Source organism: Podarcis vaucheri, assembly GCF_965113315.1.
Source record: "Podarcis vaucheri genome assembly, chromosome: 5".
Taxonomy (NCBI): Eukaryota; Metazoa; Chordata; class Lepidosauria; order Squamata; family Lacertidae; genus Podarcis; species Podarcis vaucheri.
Genome location: NC_138763.1, coordinates 83,849,154 through 83,861,596, shown reverse-complemented (window position 1 = coordinate 83,861,596; position 12,443 = coordinate 83,849,154).

Here is a 12,443-nt window from a genome sequence, read left to right as displayed (position 1 = left end):
CCCCTAAAATGTAGGTCTGTCACTGCTTGGGACTGATGTTGGGATAACTGTAAGTGATGTTGGGAGAACTGATGTGCATTGCGTGGCAAGTCACCTCCCCCATTGAAATGAAGACACGGACACAATGATGTAAGGTTAATGGGCGTAAATGGCCACAACTTTATTGATTACGAAAATTGAAGGTATTGGCCTTAGGCATTGGCTCCTAACGACTACCCGGCATGGTGACCGGGAAGGGTTGAACAAGAACCGTGGGAGTCCTGTTGAAGTACGGCAACTAGGATCCCACGGGTGTCACCGCTCGGGGGCGTGCCGGGGGCCCAACCTCGCAAGGCTTCGGACAAGGCCACGCCCCCCGGAGTCCTCTACCGGACTACCCATTCACATTGGGGGAAGGTGATGGCGCTCCCTTCCCCCCTCCATTTGTCTAACCATTGCCCCATGCCAATGCCTAACCGCCAATACCGAGAAAGTTGTGACGATTGCTACGAGGTAGGCGAAAAAACCAAAAGGCAAGAAATTGCGCCAACTTGGAAAAATTCCTACCAGGCCCCATGCGGCGACCAACCGGAGTCCATAGCAAGGCCAAGTCTAGCTAAACTAAGGGTGGGAGGGATGGGAAAACCGCTCTGCAGCTGGGGCAAGGGGGGAAAAGAGGGCGGTCCCCGGGCGTACCTGGCCCTAAATAGCCCGGGCCACGCCTCCCCCGCCCGCCGATTGGCGGGCTGGGTGGCAGACACGCCCGGGGATTCCCCCAAGTCTCGCGGGGGCAAGGGAAGCCCCCGCGGAAGTGGGAGGAGGATCCTGCCCGCAACACCCTCTCCGCTGCAGGGGCGGAAAGGGCTTTGCGTGGCAAGTCACCTCCCCCATTGAAATGAAGACACGGACACAATGATGTAAGGTTAATGGGCGTAAATGGCCACAACTTTATTGATTACGAAAATTGAAGGTATTGGCCTTAGGCATTGGCTCCTAACGACTACCCGGCATGGTGACCGGGAAGGGTTGAACAAGAACCGTGGGAGTCCTGTTGAAGTACGGCAACTAGGATCCCACGGGTGTCACCGCTCGGGGGCGTGCCGGGGGCCCAACCTCGCAAGGCTTTGGACAAGGCCACGCCCCCCGGAGTCCTCTACCGGACTACCCATTCACATTGGGGGAAGGTGATGGCGCTCCCTTCCCCCCTCCATTTGTCTAACCATTGCCCCATGCCAATGCCTAACCGCCACCCGAGCAAAGCTCGCCGCCAATACCTTCAAACTCGCAACCAATCCCTAATCCCTGCACTGATGTCCCCCAACCACATATCGTTTCCTGCATCTGACAGATGCACGCCATCCCATCTGTAGAGGGCCTCATTGTTGAACTGGATGCCCGGGTGACCTATGACACACCCACCCAGATCCGCCACTCTACGCTCCACAGCCCGCTCCAAGACCTTTCTAGCCTTATTGATTCCCGCGGGGCTCACACAATCCCTCCAAATCCTCCTCTCAAGCAGCGAGGACCATAAGATGGTAATATTTGGGTAAACTGCCTTTAAATGCGCCAAATCATCGAAAATGTGCCATCTCAAATCGATCGCCTTGCGGTATGCCAAGTCATTCTCCCCTAATTGAATTAACAAAGCGTCGGGAGGCCCCTCAGTGGCAGCCCTCGTAAACACCGCCGGTTCAAATTCGCTCCAACGCATCCCTCTACGTGCAATCCAAGTCAGCTCAACGTTTGAAGGCAGGCTCAAATTTTGCCCCAGACCGGAACTCACAGCACGGTTCTTGGCCCAGTAGACTATACTGTGGCCCACCAACCAGATGCGCACTTTCTTGTTTTCTGCAGGGAAAATAGACGGAAAAGGCAAGGTCAGGACTACCACGGCAAGTCATAGGTTCTTTCTCACATAAGTTTTGTATGCATTCGATTTCCACCTCCCCAAATCCTTGATCCTCTCTGTGGAGAGCCCTAAATGCACTGCGGTGGTGGCGGCCCCGATACGGAAGGAGTGGGCTGAAAATTCCTCAGCTGGGAAACCACAGGCTGCAAGTGCAGCCCGCAGCACACGCGTGAACTGGTGTCTAGACAAGCATGACCCATCTGCATGTACAAGAAATGGGCCAGGGCCACTGGGTCTCAAAAACAGAATGCGCCGTGTGTCTCTTACGGGACAGGGGCCACTACCCTGCACGGCAGAAAGTCGCAGAAGAGCGCCCTTACCGAGCTGGTCTGTCTTAGAACTCCGCACCTGGACAATCAGCTCGGACTCGGACAGGGACAGATCACTTAATAGTAAGCCTCTCTGCGACTGGGCCAACCCACCCTCACAGACTAGCTCTCCAATGCGCAGGGCACCAAAGAATGCAATGGAATAGGCGGCAGAGAACAAGCGCGCCTCAAATTTTGACCAGCAAATAGAGCGTAACTTCTTGTGAATCTGGGTCAAGGTGTCAAATGTTATGGGCCTCCTCCTGTCTAAGCTGGGAGGGTGCTGCCGACGCCATCCCTCAAGAGTCTTACGGACGATAAAAGCTGAACATGGGTCAGCGGCAAAAAGGGCCTTACAAAAGTATGAGATTCCTGCGGACTGAATATTAAGAGTTTTAGGGGCCCTTCCCAACTCCCTAAGGTGAGCCAAATAGCGGAGAACCTCCCTCGTTGAGGGAATGGAATAAGGCCCTGAGCGGGGCCTGCTGCTGCTAAATTTTAAGAAGTCGGCCCAGGCCTTCTGGTAAGATCTCATTGTGGACGGGGCCACGGCACCGATTAAACCTTTCATCACTTCTTGCTCCCAATGCTCCAGAGATGCTCCGGGAAAGGCATCGATGATTGCTCGGCATCCGGCGCTAACAAGCGGACGCGCTCCATCTGAAAGCGAGACAAAGCATCCGCGATGTCGTTGTTAATGCCTGGTACGAATTTGGCGGAAAAGTATATGTTGTGCTCTAAACAGAAAAGGACAAAAGACCGTAGGAGGTTCCCCACCCTGGATGAACGCGCTGACTGCTTGGAAAGAACCGCTACTACTGCCTGATTATCTGTATTGAAGCAAACCCTGTGATTGCGGAACTGATCCACCCAAAGATGTACTGCTACCACGATAGGGAAGAATTCCAAGAATGTGAGATCCCGGGTGACGGGCTGGCCCTGCCATACTGGGGGCCACCTTTTGGCGCACCACTGACCCCGGAAATACACCCCAAAGCCCAGCGAACCAGCGGCGTCTGACTGTACTTGAAAGTCGGCCGTTAGGGACATGGAATCTTGCCATAGCGATATGCCGTTGTACCCGTCGAGGAATTGCAACCACATGTCCATATCCGCCTTCACTTCTTTGGAAAGCCGGACTATGTTGAGGAGCCCTGAGTCCTGCGGCCAATCTAGCCAGACGGCTGCAGAAGGGGCGCCCAGGCGCCACCACCCTACAAGCAAAGTTCAGGTGACCCAGCAAGGACTGAATTTGTCTCAGGGTGATTTTCTTTAGGGGCAGAAGCTGCTGAATCAGCACTTTAAGGGCAGACAGCTTCTCCACGGGTAGCCGCGAAGTCTGAGCTACTGTGTCCAATTCGATGCCTAAATAAACCAAAGAAGTGGTTGGACCTTCCGTTTTTTCTGCTGCCAGGGGAACCCCAAGTTCCTCTGACAGGGCTGTGAAGGCACCCAGGAGGGCGGAGCAGCCCTGCAGACTGTCTGACACCAGGATAAAATCATCGAGGTAATGGGACACGCCCACTGACCTTGATCTGAAGCGGAGGGCCCATTCAAGGAAAGTACTAAATGACTCGAATGCCGCGCAGGCTACCGAGCAGCCCATAGGCATCGCTTTGTCGACGAAATACTCCCCTAGAAATTTAAAGCCCAACCAGCGGAAGTCAGCTGGATGGACCGGGAGGAGTCGAAAAGCAGACTCGATGTCGCATTTGGCTAGCAGCGCACCCCTCCCGAATTGCCGAATCATCTTAACTGCTTGGTCAAAAGAAGCATACTTGACTGTGCATAACTCCTGGGGAATAGCATCGTTGACAGAGCCCCCTTTCGGGTAGGATAGGTTATGGATCATCCGAAATTCTCCCGGGGTCTTTTTCGGAACGATGCCCAGCGGGGACAAGTGAAGCCCTTCAAATGGAGGCGCGGAGAAGGGGCCAGCCACCCTACCCGCTTTAATTTCTTTTTCTATCTTTTTCCTGGCTATATCAGGCCTCTCCCTAACCGACTTCTGGTTTTCCGGCTCCCTGGGGGTAAGGGGAACTTGCACGGGGATTCTGAAGCCCTTAGAGAAACCCTCCCAGAGGTATAGGCCATCGGAAGTATGTGGTTACTGGCGGCTACTGGGTCCTTGATGAGAGGGAGCGGGGGCACCTCTAGCGTTGTTGTGGAAGTACCCCCTGCCCCCTCGAAAGGGCTGCTGTTTGTTCTTAAAGCACGCGGTGGCGGGGTGGCTACCCCAACACCGCTCACACTCGTGAGAATACTTACAATAGGGGCGTGAACAGACACCCCGATTGAACTCCCAACACTGGCGGCGCCTTTTTGCTTCAGTCTTACCATTCTTGGACGTGTCCAGACCTTTCTTTTCTATGTAGGGATTGACGTCCAGGCCCCAGTAATTAGGATCGGTCAGGTCCCACCGGGTGGACGGCAGGAGAGATGCATTCCTGCGAAAGTTCTCATCATACGTTAAGGCTGCGTTCTCTCCGGCGAGAGAGTACGCAGTTCTCACGTGCGTCAGATAGGCTACTAAGTCCATAGATCTCCGTGGATAAGTGGCACAAACAACTCCCATGAAGACTTGATACCCATCTAACCAATTTTCAAAAGTGCGCTCCGCCCTAGGCGTTCTGTATCTCTTTTTACCGTGTGAGCGCCTCTTTTCACCCTTACCCATTAGTTTGGCTGGGGGGAGAAGGGTAAAGATGTCGACGTAGTCCCCATTGAGGATCTTATTCCTCATCTTTTGGGACAAATGGTTCCCCACTATGAAATCAGTTGGTTGGTTGGTGGATACTTTAACGTCTTCGACCAACGCACCATCTTTCCAGTCTAGAACTCCCTTGAAAGTCTTACGGTGGGAGTTGGCCCTCCTTTCATGCGCCCACAAGGGAATCCCGTGATTGCTCTCACCCAAGCACCAGTACCCCTCCAACTGATCTTCGGAATCAGACCCTGAAGAGGACGTACCTGAATCATCCTCTGTCTCCGATTGCTTGCTCCGCTTCTTCTTGGCCGACGTATGCTTCTTCTTAGCTTTCCTCTTACCCCCTTGTGCCTCAGCTGTGGGCGAGCCACTGCTGGCCACCGGCTGAGCGCTTGGAGGGTCCGGCTGCTCGCCCTCCGAACCGGAACTCGCGTTGTCCTCTGTTGAGCTGTGTTGCGACTGCTGGTCCTGAAAAACACTAGGAATGTCTGCGGCCTGTGAGCGAGTATTACCTCCGGAGGCCTTGGAAGGCGCCTTCCCCTTACTGGGACCCTTAGCTGGTGCCTTCCCCTTTCCTAAGCTAAGGCTTACCTTCTTAGAGATAACCGTCTGGGCACGCGTATTGGGGCAGGTTGTAACTGAAGGCCCGGGAAGCGCGTCAACCACATCGTTCGGCTCAGACCCTAGCTGTCCCAGGTTATTAGGGGGAGTGTCAGGTATCATGTCCTGAGATGGCTCGGGAGCAGGGAGCGCCGGCGCTCCCCTGGACTTGCATTTATTGTAAAATGTTTCGAAAGCCATAAAGAATTGAGCAAAGTCCTGAGGGTCGAATGGCATGGCCGGTAACCGCGCGTTTCCAGCGGTATTGGATGCTGGCTGGGTGCCAGAGGTGGATGGCTGCTGGTCGCCGTTTGAAGCCATCCCCGAAAACCAGTAAGAACCAAAAGTTAAAATAAAGTAAAATAATTTTTTTTTAATGTATTTATAAAGTTATGTACTTATTTATTTATTTATTTATTATTTTTATTAGTTTTATTTATATATATATATAAATTTTGTAATGTATTATTTATTATTTATTATTGTTACTATTGTTATTATTATTATAATATTATTATACAATCACTGCTCCTCTCATTCACTATTTCGTAATTGCTCCTCTTCTAGCTAGTGAGATTTGCCCAATGTGCCAAATAAATGTCTAATGTATTATTAGTAGTAGTAATCCTGCAATATAAATCCTGTCGCTAGGTGGCAGTGTTCACTGGGGGTTTGCAGAACCCTCAGCCAAGGACAGTAAAGCAGCTACAAGCACCAGAGCTTGAAGAAAGATCGCAGTCCCACAATAAAGCAAGAAACAAGCCAAACAAATGCGAAGCCAATTAAATTACTACAAGTAACTACGGCCCAAGATTGTTGTTCCACCGTAAAAGCAAAAGCTACAAGGCCAGTATCAGTGCCCACTAATAATTATGCTGTTGACTGAATAATGAGCAGGGGCCAGGCACGCAGGAGCCTGACAAGCCTCACCGGAAAAGGTGTGACGCCTACGCAAATCTCAGCTTGAAGCACAGAGCGATGAAATGCAGGGAAAACAAACAATTGGAGACCTAAAGCAGAGATTTACTTCAGATGACACACTTAAAATGGCCGCCGCGACAGCACCTCGTGGTCCTTACCAAAATGGCGGCAGCTAGCAACCAACCTCCCTCACTATCCTATGCAATGAGGCTTAAGATGACCCACTTAAAATGGCCGCCAGCAGCTCCACGTGGTCCTTCCCAAGATGGCGCCGCTCAAAAACCTACCCCCCTCACAATCTAATGCAATGGCGGCCCACAGCCCTGCCCCAATTGCCCACAAAGATGGCGCTGCGCTCTACTCTACAGTGTCCCAAAATGATAATGGCGGCCGCAGCTCAAACGCCCTCCCCCAAAGCTGACGTCTGCTGCCCACAGCAGCAATACCGGCAGCGCAAGCACAAAGAAAAGCAAATAGGGGTAAACCAGGGAGAGCTAGTGGCCGGCCACCGAAGGAGGACTCCCAAAAAAGGCTGAAGTCTGCAGCCCACTGGCGAGATACCGGCAAAACCAGCGGAGATCGCAAAACTAAAGGGGGGGGGAACTGCCGCAGCAGCAGAAACTTAAAACAGAGGGAAGCCACCAGCGGTTATCCCAGCGCAGCGAAACAGTAAGCCAGGGGATGGTGGGAAACCACGCAGACTAAAGATTCAGAAAGGACGGGGAGGGGGAAAGGCAGCGGGAAGGCAGAGGCGGCTCACCGGGGTGCCGCGCTGCGTATACTTTACCATTCCTGTCCCGAGTGCACCCTCCGGCCGCCGCTAGTTGCAGCTAACTCAGTTCCCGGTCCTGGCTGTTAAAAGCCGCGACGAACCTCCCGCCGAGAAAACCTCCAACAAAACTCTCCGTGACGCAAACGCTTCCAGTTCAGGGTGTAAAACGCGCTGCGCCGAAAAAATCTCTCACGAAAAACCTCCGACAAAACCTCAGGAAAAAACCTCCGAAAAAAGAAGAAAAAACCTTCGACAAAAACCGCTCTGCAGCTGGGGCAAGGGGGGAAAAGAGGGCGGTCCCCGGGCGTACCTGGCCCTAAATAGCCCGGGCCACGCCTCCCCCGCCCGCCGATTGGCGGGCTGGGTGGCAGACACGCCCGGGGATTCCCCCAAGTCTCGCGGGGGCAAGGGAAGCCCCCGCGGAAGTGGGAGGAGGATCCTGCCCGCAACACCCTCTCCGCTGCAGGGGCGGAAAGGGCTTTGTCATTCAAATGGTGTGTATGTGCCGTTCCATGTGACAAATTATGTGGGATGGGGCTTTCCTGGGACCCCCCTATTTTATTCAAGCTGGCACCCCTGATAATGAATGTACCCCCCTTGCCTGGTATCACTTTAATGTTTCTGTATGTGTCCGTTGTGAAGGGCCCCCCAGAACAGCTTAAGTTCAGGACCCCCAAAATGTAGGTCTGCCACTGCTTGGGACTGATGTTGGGAGAACTGTAATAGTCATCTGTTGTTGGATTTGAAAACAGCAAACGAGGGGAGGGGAGTAGAGATTCAGAACTATTTGTGGCACTGGGGAAGAGGTCTAAATACCATGCTATTTTACCCATCAGAACTAATATTTGCCCAATAAGGGGGTTGCAAGTCGCAGGCACCCTGCAGCAAGAGATTTGCTTCCCTCACTTTAACTACAACCTAGGATCCAGCAATAAAGAGCTTAGTACAAAAGCCATAGACTTAGAATACAAGAATTATGAGCCCAGGAACTTGTTTTGAGAATCAGAATTAATGGGAGCTCACAGGCTTTCCACACGTAAATCCGTTCCCGGTTTACTCAAGTATTATTCATCTCAGCAGTATAATGTAGAGGGGGAGGGGGTTATTTTGCGGTTACTGTATTTATAAACACGGGGAGGTGAGGTCAGGAATCCTTTGTGATCTACTGCAAAACACCCAGCGTTCTTCCCACCACTGCCATGCAAAGGAAACAGCGATTTAGAGAGCAATTAGGACGGGGGGGGGGGGAGCGGGAAAGGGATTAATTGCTCTCCCCTTCCCACCCTATGCATACAAGCATGTGATGCGTTATCACAGATCTCCAGTTCAGATAATTCAGAAACGGGCAAGCAGAGTGATCAAGTGGATGGAACAATGAGGAAAGGTTGGAGCATTGGGGACTTGTTGGTTTAGAGAAAAGTTGGATAAGAGGTGGCATGACAGAAATTTATAAAATTTTGCATTGCATGGAGAAAGTGGATAGAGAAAAATCTCTCCCACTAAACTACACTTTTAAAAGCTACAATCCTAAATTCATTGAACTTTTCTCCCTTGCAGTTTGCCTTTGCTGTTCTCTTACATTTTTAATGGATGCTTATTGTTTTGCTATATTGATGTAAACCACTTTGTGAGGCTCATTTCAAAAGCAGTACATAAGTAAATGAAATGGGAGGGATTGAGAGGGACGTATTTCTGAATAAATGGATCTGTCTTGATTTATAATATTTAAAAATCATGATCAACCAAAAATAAAGAGAACAAAAAACTTATATGGATGGCATCACAGAGAGCATAAAACAGCCAAGCTTCAATAAAGAATTAAACCATGTGGGTGAACCAAAAGGTCTTCACTAGATGATTTAGAGAAGATAAAAAAGGCACCAGGAAAGACTCACTGAGGAGGCTGTTCCATAGCTGGGGTACTACTGCCAATAAAGCTCTCTCTCCCTGATCGACACCCACTTCATCTCCTTTACGTTTGAAATATTAAAATTATTATATTGCCCAAATACGTCCAATCTGACTGCGGGCAATGTGTTATGCCTGTAGATATCAGAAAAAGTGGAGCTGTGTCGACATTTGCTTCAACAGCTCGATGTATATTTTGAAAGATTGCAGTTTGCCTTTGCTGTTTTATTACATTTTTAATGGATGCTTATTGTTTTGATATATTGATGTAAACCACTTTGTGAGGTTCATTTCAAAAGCAGTACATAAGTAAATGGTGGGGATTCAGAGGGAGGTATTTCTGACTAGATGGCTCTGTCTTGATTCATAATAATTAAAAATCATGATCAACCAAAAATAAAAGAGAGAGAAAAAACTTCCAAGCAGAGGCGGATTTAGGGCAGCCCAGCCGGTCCCCCCCCCCCTGCTAGCCTGGAGGGGCCAGAGAGGAGCAGAAGGACGAAGGAATGAAAGGAGCAGACTGGGAGGCGAGAGGCGGCGCGAAACAAGTAATGGCGGTCCTCTTTGCGCTGCGAAGAGGGGCTCCGCAGGAAAGGGTCGTTCGCTGCGGCAAAGCGACAACCCATTAAGATAAACCACGAGCAGAGCGAGCTTGTGGCCGTGGGATCCGGCGGGCACCCAGAGCGACCCCCAAAACGAAGAAGGGACCCCGTAAGGGGCTCCGGAAGCGCGGAGGGGAAGCGGTGCTGTGGATTCATCGCTCTTTCTGCGGGAGTGAAGCCGCGCGGTTGTTGCTGATGAGCGCCGACCTTTCTTCCTTAAGTATTGGACTCTAAACCATCTACTCGTGAGTAAGAAGAGTATTAAATTCGGGACTGTAAATTGAAAATTTGGCTGAAAGCGGGAGACAAGAAAAAGGAAGTCCGTCTCCCGGTAGTGCTTAGTGATCAAAGGCAAAGGAACTGACAAGCTGGAAGCAATAGAAAGGGATTTTAAAACGGGAAGTATCATGCGTCTGGTGGAGCTAGCAACTGAAGGGAAAGGCAAGCCTTCTTTTTTTTCTCTGCTATTGTGTTGATTTTATTTGGAGACCTTCTCCTTTTGTGGACTTTAAAAACTTTAAAAACCCCAGTCCCGGGCTTGCAGGGGAAAAGGGCTGTTTTGCGGATACATATACAAAGTCGAAATGGATACATAGAGGCATCATTAGAGGATACAATTAAATAACTGTATCTTGCACCTTCAGATAGACTATTGTGGCAACATTGAAAGGGCTCTGCCAGTGGAAAAAAGTCTTCTTTAAGGACTATTGTTAATTTATTTAACTGCAGGAACTTTAATGGCGACTGAAACTTTGTTCCTTCTTTCCTGAACTGCAACAATACTCCCTCTAGTGGAGTTTGGGATTTACAAATTCCTGAGAACCAACTTTGTTTTGACTCTCTGTGGTTTGGTTATCTACTTTGAGGCCTGTCTTTCCCATGGAATATTTGACAGCTTGACCTTGAATCCAAAGACAGGTGTGGAATGAGTGGCCCACCAAAAACAAGAGCTGCGTCGAAAGCAGGGAAAGGCCAATTTGTACAAACAACTCTGATCTCTCAGGCTCGCAGATCTTCAGTCCCTGCTGTTTTACAGGGAGCTGTACCCTCAACAACAGCTCCATCTAAGGAAGCTGAACAGCCAACAACTGAGGATATGGCAGCAGGGGGATCTGGCACTCTTTTAGAGGAAATGCTACAACAATTTGCAATTTTGAACAAAAAGGTTGATGACCAAACAGCAAAAATTGACTTAGCCACATCTTCAATTACTAAACTCTCTGAACAGGTGGCTAAGCATTCACAAGACATTGGGAATTTAAAAGACGTTACATCTGAAAATCGGAAATTGGCCGAGGCTGCGAATGAAAAAGCAGGTCAAGCAATCCAGAAAGTGGATGAATTGAAAGGAGAGGTAAGGCCGCTACACAAACATATCAGCGACCAGCAGGCCTACCTGTCTATGGTGGAACTGAGAAACAGGGAAAATAATTTAAGATTACGCTCTATCCCAGAGATTGAGAAAGAGGATTTGACTGGCTTTTTGACAGCAGAATTCTCTAAATTCTGGGGTATAAAGGAAGATACAGATTTTAAAATAACAACTGCATTCAGACTGGGAAGAGTCGCCAGGATAGACAGGCCTAGAGATTGCTTGATTATCTTAAGGACCAAGCAGGAGAGAGACAAACTACTTGACCTACATTTTAATAAAGCACTTGAGATCCAGGACAGAAGAGCACAAATCTACAAGGATATCCCTAAACAACTACTGGATCTCAGATCTAACTACACTGACCTAGCTGGACTTCTGAGAAGTAGTGGAATACCTTACAGGTGGGAGTTTCCACAAGGCCTATCATTCAACTACAAAGGAAAGAAGATTAAAATCAAAACGAAAGAGGATAGCCAGAAGTTTCTACACAATCACGGAGAAGACCTGCAGAAGGGAGTAGCAGCCCTTTGGCCTCCACCAGAGTCTGGAAAAGAGCCAGTACCCTCGGATTCGGATAAAAAAGAAGACGCCCCATAAAGAGCAACAACAGATTGATACAGGATGTCTCTACAGCTGTATAGTTGGAATATTAATGGTGCAAATTCCCCGGAAAAACGCAAAAGGATTTTCCATATTTTGAAGAAAGAACATCTGGACATAATCTGTCTGCAAGAAACCCACGTGACCAGGTCCCATAGGAAAGTGTTAATAAACAAAAGATTAGGCCAAGAATTTATTTCATCAGACAGAGTTAAAAAGAGAGGCGTGGTGATCTACGCAAAGGAGAATTTATCACCAAAATTTTTGTTTAAAGATGAACAAGGAAGAACCCTGGCAATTGAAATACAAATCCAAGGAGAAAAAGTTTTGATACTAGGAATCTACGCACCAAATGAGGGGAAATCAGAATTTTACAAGAAGCTACATGAGACACTACTGGACTATCTGGACTACTCTAACATCATCATGATGGGAGACATGAATGGGGTCGTCTCTACCTATATGGATAAGTCACAGAACCAGAACCTGACCAAGGATGGAAGACTACCAAAAACTTTCTTCGAACTAACTGACAATATGGATTTGATTGATTTATGGAGGACAAGAAACCCCCTAGGTAAAGAAGGAACTTTCTTTTCTGAGGCCCACCTGTCATGGACAAGAATCGACCAAATTTGGACAACTAGAGGGCTGGCACCTAAGACTACAAGAGTAGAAATCTGCCCAAAGACTTGCTCCGACCACAACGCTCTGAAAATGGAAATGAGATTTACTACTGCCGATTCCTTCAGATGGAAA